Raw genomic sequence first — 6470 nt, 5'->3', positions numbered from 1 at the left:
GAGCCGGGGCCTCGCCCTCAGGAGCTGGCTTCAGAAGTGGTTCAGTGATGGGGGATTCGCGCTGGCAGCGCTGAATTCGCCTCAGTCGCCACAAGTTGTCAGCCCCACACAGTGAAACCACGGGGCGGTGGATTAACACGCACGGGCCATGCACGTGGAAATCGCTGAAGGGGAGCACTTGTGCAAAAGTCCCTCACCCCCTCAGCCAAGCATCCATACCGCTTACAGTGCACACTTTATTTATCATCATAACAATCCCTGTGAGGAAAATGCTGTACCTGCTGCACAGGGACACGCAGGGCTTACCTGGCATCACACATACTTGCGACAGAGGCCAAAACCAGGCAGGGATTGCCTTTTGTTGAAGCTAACATTTGAGCCTTTTGCCAAGACCTCTTGAAAGATGAAAAACACATGAAAAACTGAGAATTGGTTTTGTTTCAGCCTGAAAAGGCTAATGAATTTCAGAGCTTTGTATTTTCAGTCATCATCACTGTTTTTCTGTTCAAGTAACTTTCTTCCAACCTGTACTGAACAACAGCATTGGGCTTGTGAAGGTTGGACCTCTGCAGTTCATTACAGTGAGCAAAAAGCTCTTATTTATGTGTGATATGCAATCTGTATTCCTTCTAAAACAGGAAAACATACACAAAAACAAAACAAAACAAACAAACAAAAAAACACCATACCAAAACAAAAGAAACATAGGTCATCTAATTTTGAATATGTGGCAAAAGCTACAAAATTTAGGCTGCAATGAGCTATAAATATGAAACTCAGGTTTGTCTTCTAGTTCTAGCTGTGGCATAGCTGGTGATCAAGGCTGTCCCTGCCTGTACATCCAGTGCCATTAAGTCATCAAGGCCCTTGGTGGTCCCGAAACTCTCCACTTAGTCACATGCATGGGTAAGATAATGGACTGGTTTCGGTCAATGAACTGACTTGAAACTGGGCAATCCTCACTAAAAAGTATTTGAGCAATTAGTGCAGGAGCTCTCCGGGAAGGAATTTCACACTGCCCTGAGGGCAACCTTCAGGCAGCACCTGTGCACAGACCCACTCCTGTGCTCAAAGGAGCTGTCACTCAGGGTGGAAAATTCCTTCCTTCCTTCCAGACATCCCCCCTAGGTGGTTCTTGTTGCAAAACCAAGCAAAGCCTAAGCAGACAAGATGCTTGTAAGTAGTCAACTGAAACTGTGCCTGCAGATGCAGAAACTATGCAGTGCATATTTTGGAAATGTTTTAAATGCAATTGAGATAATCAAAAGTGACAGAACATGCATGTGCAGGACTGGTCATAGAGCCACAGACCAGCTGTACTGTAGGAACTCAGCAGAACAGCAGCTCAGGGTCTCATCCTGAGACATCCTTCTGTTTGAGTGATTTGATTCCCCATTAGAACATTACCCTGTGCCAAAATACCAATAATTTAGTTATTTTTTAAACAAATGCTCTGTCCATATTTATGCAACAGATACAGGAATAAAAAAGCAACACATTTTTTTCCTTATTCTATTTCTGTTCTAATATGCAGATGTATATCTAAATCTAAATTACGATTTCAACTAATACAGGAAACTGTATGTGCTACTACAAAATAAATGTGACTTTTGCTTTGCTTAATAGCAACAACAAAAATAGTGATGGCACTACTAGTTTAGTATTTGTAGAGGTTTATGTGGTACAATTGTTCGTTGAGTAAGTGAGGTTACATGTGATGGATTAAGAAAAATGGACTAAATGGCAAAGGTATTGACTTGATAACTATGTTTTGTTCCCAGAAAATACTGCCTGTCAGCATTTTAGGATGAATTTTGTAGCCAGACTGAATCTTAATTTTTATTATCCTTTTTTTTTTAACACAAACCAGTCTTTCTGGTTTTGAGCCCTCTTTGTCTGAACAGAAGTAGCTGTTCTGTCATTCCGCAGCAACAGTCCAAAGAGAAAGACTGTTTAGCTGCAATGCTTTCCTTCCTTCCTCCCTTCCTTCCTTCCATGTCTTTCTTCTTTCAAGGTAGGTGACACAAGAAATTTCTTAATTTTTGTCTTTTCAGCTATACTACACATGTAAAAGGAAAACACAGGACATTTTCCAGTTTTACAAAACCAGAGTGGAAATGCACCTGTTTTCAATTCGCAGAATTCAGATGCCTCTATGACTTGCAATCTAATTCATTAGACTTACTATTTTTTAAAAGGACCTGCAAAGTACCCAACTTTCTTTCCAAGCAATAGAAAAATGCGCAACTCATTGGTTTTATCTGTACAATAATCCCATCAGGGTTAGAATCAGAGGCAGAAAGAAAGCTTGATTACTCATTTAGACAGAGATTTGTTCTGAGTCTTTCATATGAGGAGACTTGAAATGCAATGGGCAAGACTTGAAAGACCATAGACAAGATTTTTTCATGTAATCCATCTCAAGACTGAAGCTGTGAGCAGCTTCTGAGATCTTTTAAATCACAAAAAAAAAATAAATTATCATATTTTAGTGCAAAGAATAAAAGTAAACTGGATTTCAAACATAACAATGATAAAAAAAAATAGCAAAATTCAGTTCAAAAGTTAAGTAACTTTATTTTACAGTCTTAGAAAATTTTTACATTATTAAACTAAAACAGGCTAAGGTAAATTCCAATGTTTTTAAAAGGCAAAATAGAAGAAGAAGAAAAAAAACAACACTTCAATTTCAGTTGATTTTTTTTTTTTTTAGGATTGTTTTCTGTTACCATATATATGTATGCCTGAAATAGGCTAAATTACTCCATGGAAAACAAAACAAAACAAAAGAATCACTCTGCAGAAACCCTTGGGATATTTCTGATCTCTTGTCATCAGATTCTGTTTCTCCCACTGTTAATTATGAAATAGGATTTTCCCCATGTTACATCACAGAGGGAAGAAACAAATCTACATTGATCACTGGAGATGCTGTGTCTTACAATATATTTAAATATATAAAATTATATATTATGATATGCTGTGCAATTGGCTACATGACTAAATCATTCAGATGGAGAGGCTGATATCAAAACCATGATGAGTTCTATAGTTATATGGGAAAGAACCCACCTAGACTGAATGGAAGATCTGATGCAAGTAGTACAGTAAGACCTACAATGTCAGAAAAACAGGAAACATTCACCAAAAGTGTTTTTTACTACTTGGACACTACTTTTTCCTCTTGAGTTTTGCAATGGCTCTATTCTACTGTCAGCAGAGGAAGACAGTAGTAACATGACATGTTCAGTTCTCTATTATTGTTTGCAAACAATAGTAACAACTAAAATCTTACTTGTACCATAGATACAAGATACTTGTATCATAGATACAAGTCACAAAACTACCAATTTATCTATCCTTGTAGATACCATGCACCAATTTTGCAAATCATCATCTAGCAAACACCATGCCTGCTACAGTTTGCTTGAAGGGAGAGAATTACAATTCATAACAGACTGTCTACATTTCAGCAATTCAGTGAATTAAAACTGTGGAACTAATATTCATACTGTATGTGACTGCCTATCTGACAAGATAAATGAGAGGCAAGATAAAATCAGGGAAGGATGTTCATTTTATCACCGTACCTGATGCAATGATTGAGGACTGACTATATCTTTATAAGGAACTAAATTCCTTGTTCTTTAGGTCCCATCTGCATTTTATTTTGACAGCTTCAGTGCATGTGGCATTCCTAGCCACTGTGCAGGGGAAATATTTGAATGGAGCTTTTACGCCACAATCTTCCTACCCTGGCAAAATTTCTTAGCTGGAATTTTATTTTTTATTATTTATTTATTTATTTAGGTGCCAATAGCAAAGAAGATTTTCAATAACAAAAATGTATCAGCTTTTGAAACACAAAAGCTTCCTTCAGCACTTCATGAAACAAGAGCATTAAAGTTTATTCCTCTTGACTATAAAGGTATGCATTTGCAAGCACTAAAATTAATAACCATTTGAATTTGCAGTCTTCATAACACTAGCCTATACACAATTAGTTGAACATTATTGCAAAGACCTTCCACAAAGACATTGGACATTTTAAACTATTCTACTGTTACCTCCTGCTCCCTAAAAGAAGCTACTAACAAGCACCCAATAAACTAGCGTTAAACAAATGTGTATTTTCCTCTCTAGTCTTATCTCAGAAATTCTCTTTATACTGCTCTTTTTGCCTGCATTCTCCCATGTGTTCCACATACAGAGCACTGGTAATTCACTTTTAATAAAGTAAGGATAATATTGTTCAAATATTGCTAGCACGTTAACAGATCCTCAGTTCCTCCAGCACTGCACTATTTGAAAAAGTGAAATAAAGTGATAAAAATAATAAGTAGATCATCCACAGCCAGGGTTCAAAATCTGTATCTTTCTTTCAGAAAATGGTTCTGCTTTCACATATTGCCAAACTGAATGTATTGGAGCTTGTATGCTGTCAGTGACTTCTAGGATGGAAAAGATTTGTTGGAAATGTTGGAACGAGACAGTCCCACACAATGAATGCAACACGTAATGCAGGAATCAGGGTGGGCAATGGTATCTGATGGTTAAGACACATTATCCGACAAGATAATGTTAATGGACTAGCGCAGAGAGTGCTTCAAGTGCACTATGAAACAGGGACTTCCCCGTGTGGTGGTCGATGCCCCATGCCTGCCAGTGTTCAGGAGGCACATGGACAACGCCCTCAATATGCTTTAGCTTTTTGTTAGCCCCAAAGAGGTCAGGCAGTTGGACTAGATGTTCTCTGAAGGTCCCTTCCAACTGAACTATTCTATTCCAATCTTGAGAGGTCAGTGACAAAGCACAAGTTGAAGACAAATAGGAAAGAGCTATTTGCACTAGCACATGCATACCATTGTTGTTAACTACCAGTTAGAGAGAAACATGGTTATCTCCTCCCATAGACTAGGTCCCACGCACATTACTTAAATGTACTAAATCAAAAGATAAGATTTATCTCAGTAGAAGGAGCACTGCATCTGTTTAAGAAGTGTTTTGATATGGTTTCCATCCACAGAACTCATGATTTTTAAACTAGTAAAACAAAACCAAAACATTCTTTGTAAGAGAAGATGCGTCTTGGGACCAGTGCTGTTTAGTATCTTTAACTATGACATAGACAATGGGATCCAACGCACCCCTCAGATGATCAAGGGGCTGGAGCACCTCTCCTATGAAGAAAGGCTGAAAGAGCTGGGGATGTTCTGTCAGGAGAAGAGAGAGCTCCAGGGTGACCTCAGTGCAGCCTTTCTGTATATAAATTTTGCTTTTAAAATGATGAACAACTTTTTGCTAGGGCAGACAATAATAGAACAAGGGGGAATAGTTCTAAACTGGTAGATTTAGATTAGATGTTTGGAGGAAATTCATGCCTTAGAGTGTGGTGAGGCACTGGAACAGGGTGCCCGGAGAGGTTCTGGATGCCCCAGCCCTGGAGGTTTTTCAAGGCCAGATTGGATGCAGCCCTGGGCAACCTGATCTAGTGAGTGGCATTCCTGCCCATGGCAGGGGGTTGGAAGGAGGTGGTCCTAAAGCCCCTTCCAATCCCATCCTATTCTATAATTCTAGATTCTATGATTCATTCCAATTCCATTCTATTATTCTATATTCTGAACTGCCGATCACAATGCTTTCCTAAATGTCCTAATTTTTTCCTCAATGTGCAGCCCTTACACAGATTTTATTTTAAAACATCACAGACCATATTTGTCAAAAACAAACAAACAAAAAAAAAAAGCATCCCCCCAAGCTATGGCCAAATGCTTGGATCTGCCAGCACATCTGGCATATATTATTTGTGCTTGTGCCAAAGTAAGGTGTGCCATGTATTGCTATACACTAGTTGTGCAATATGGCTTGGCTAACTTATGTACACATAGGAATACACTACAAATAATGTGGCAAGTGATGAAAACATATGTATATAAATTAATCACTTAAAATTATCAATGAAGCTGCCACTAATAAGTAATATTACTGGGCTTAACATCCTAAACATCCAGTATAGTGTAAGAAATCGAAAATATATGCACTACACAACCATAGGGCTAAAGAAAAGGGAGAAAGGAACAAAACCACAGGCGAAAACTGCAGTATCTTACAGTAAAAGACCTGTATGTAAGCATTTACTTCAAGGCAACACTGTTTTTGCCAACACCCAGTATAGGAGTGATTTCATTCTTTATTTTATTTATATTTCACTAGCCTGGGAAGGTATAAAAACAGTTAAATGAAACAAAGGAACCCCTCAAGGCCAAAGGCATCTAATAGGAAGCAGAGCAGTTAAGCAGGCAACTGAGAAACTTCCTAAGTCAGAAAGGTTCTACAAACTGGAGTGTGATATATCCAGAGGCATTGAACTTACACAGTGTCCCATGGATTTTGTTCTGAAACAAAACTTTTTTCCCCTCAAAAAAAGAAAAAAAAAAAAACAACTCTAAGCATTCTGTTGTCCATCAGAC

The sequence above is a fragment of the Anas platyrhynchos genome, chromosome 29 (genome assembly GCF_047663525.1).
Source record: "Anas platyrhynchos isolate ZD024472 breed Pekin duck chromosome 29, IASCAAS_PekinDuck_T2T, whole genome shotgun sequence".
In the NCBI taxonomy this organism is placed as follows: domain Eukaryota; kingdom Metazoa; phylum Chordata; class Aves; order Anseriformes; family Anatidae; genus Anas; species Anas platyrhynchos.
Note: the sequence above shows the minus strand (reverse complement) of the source record.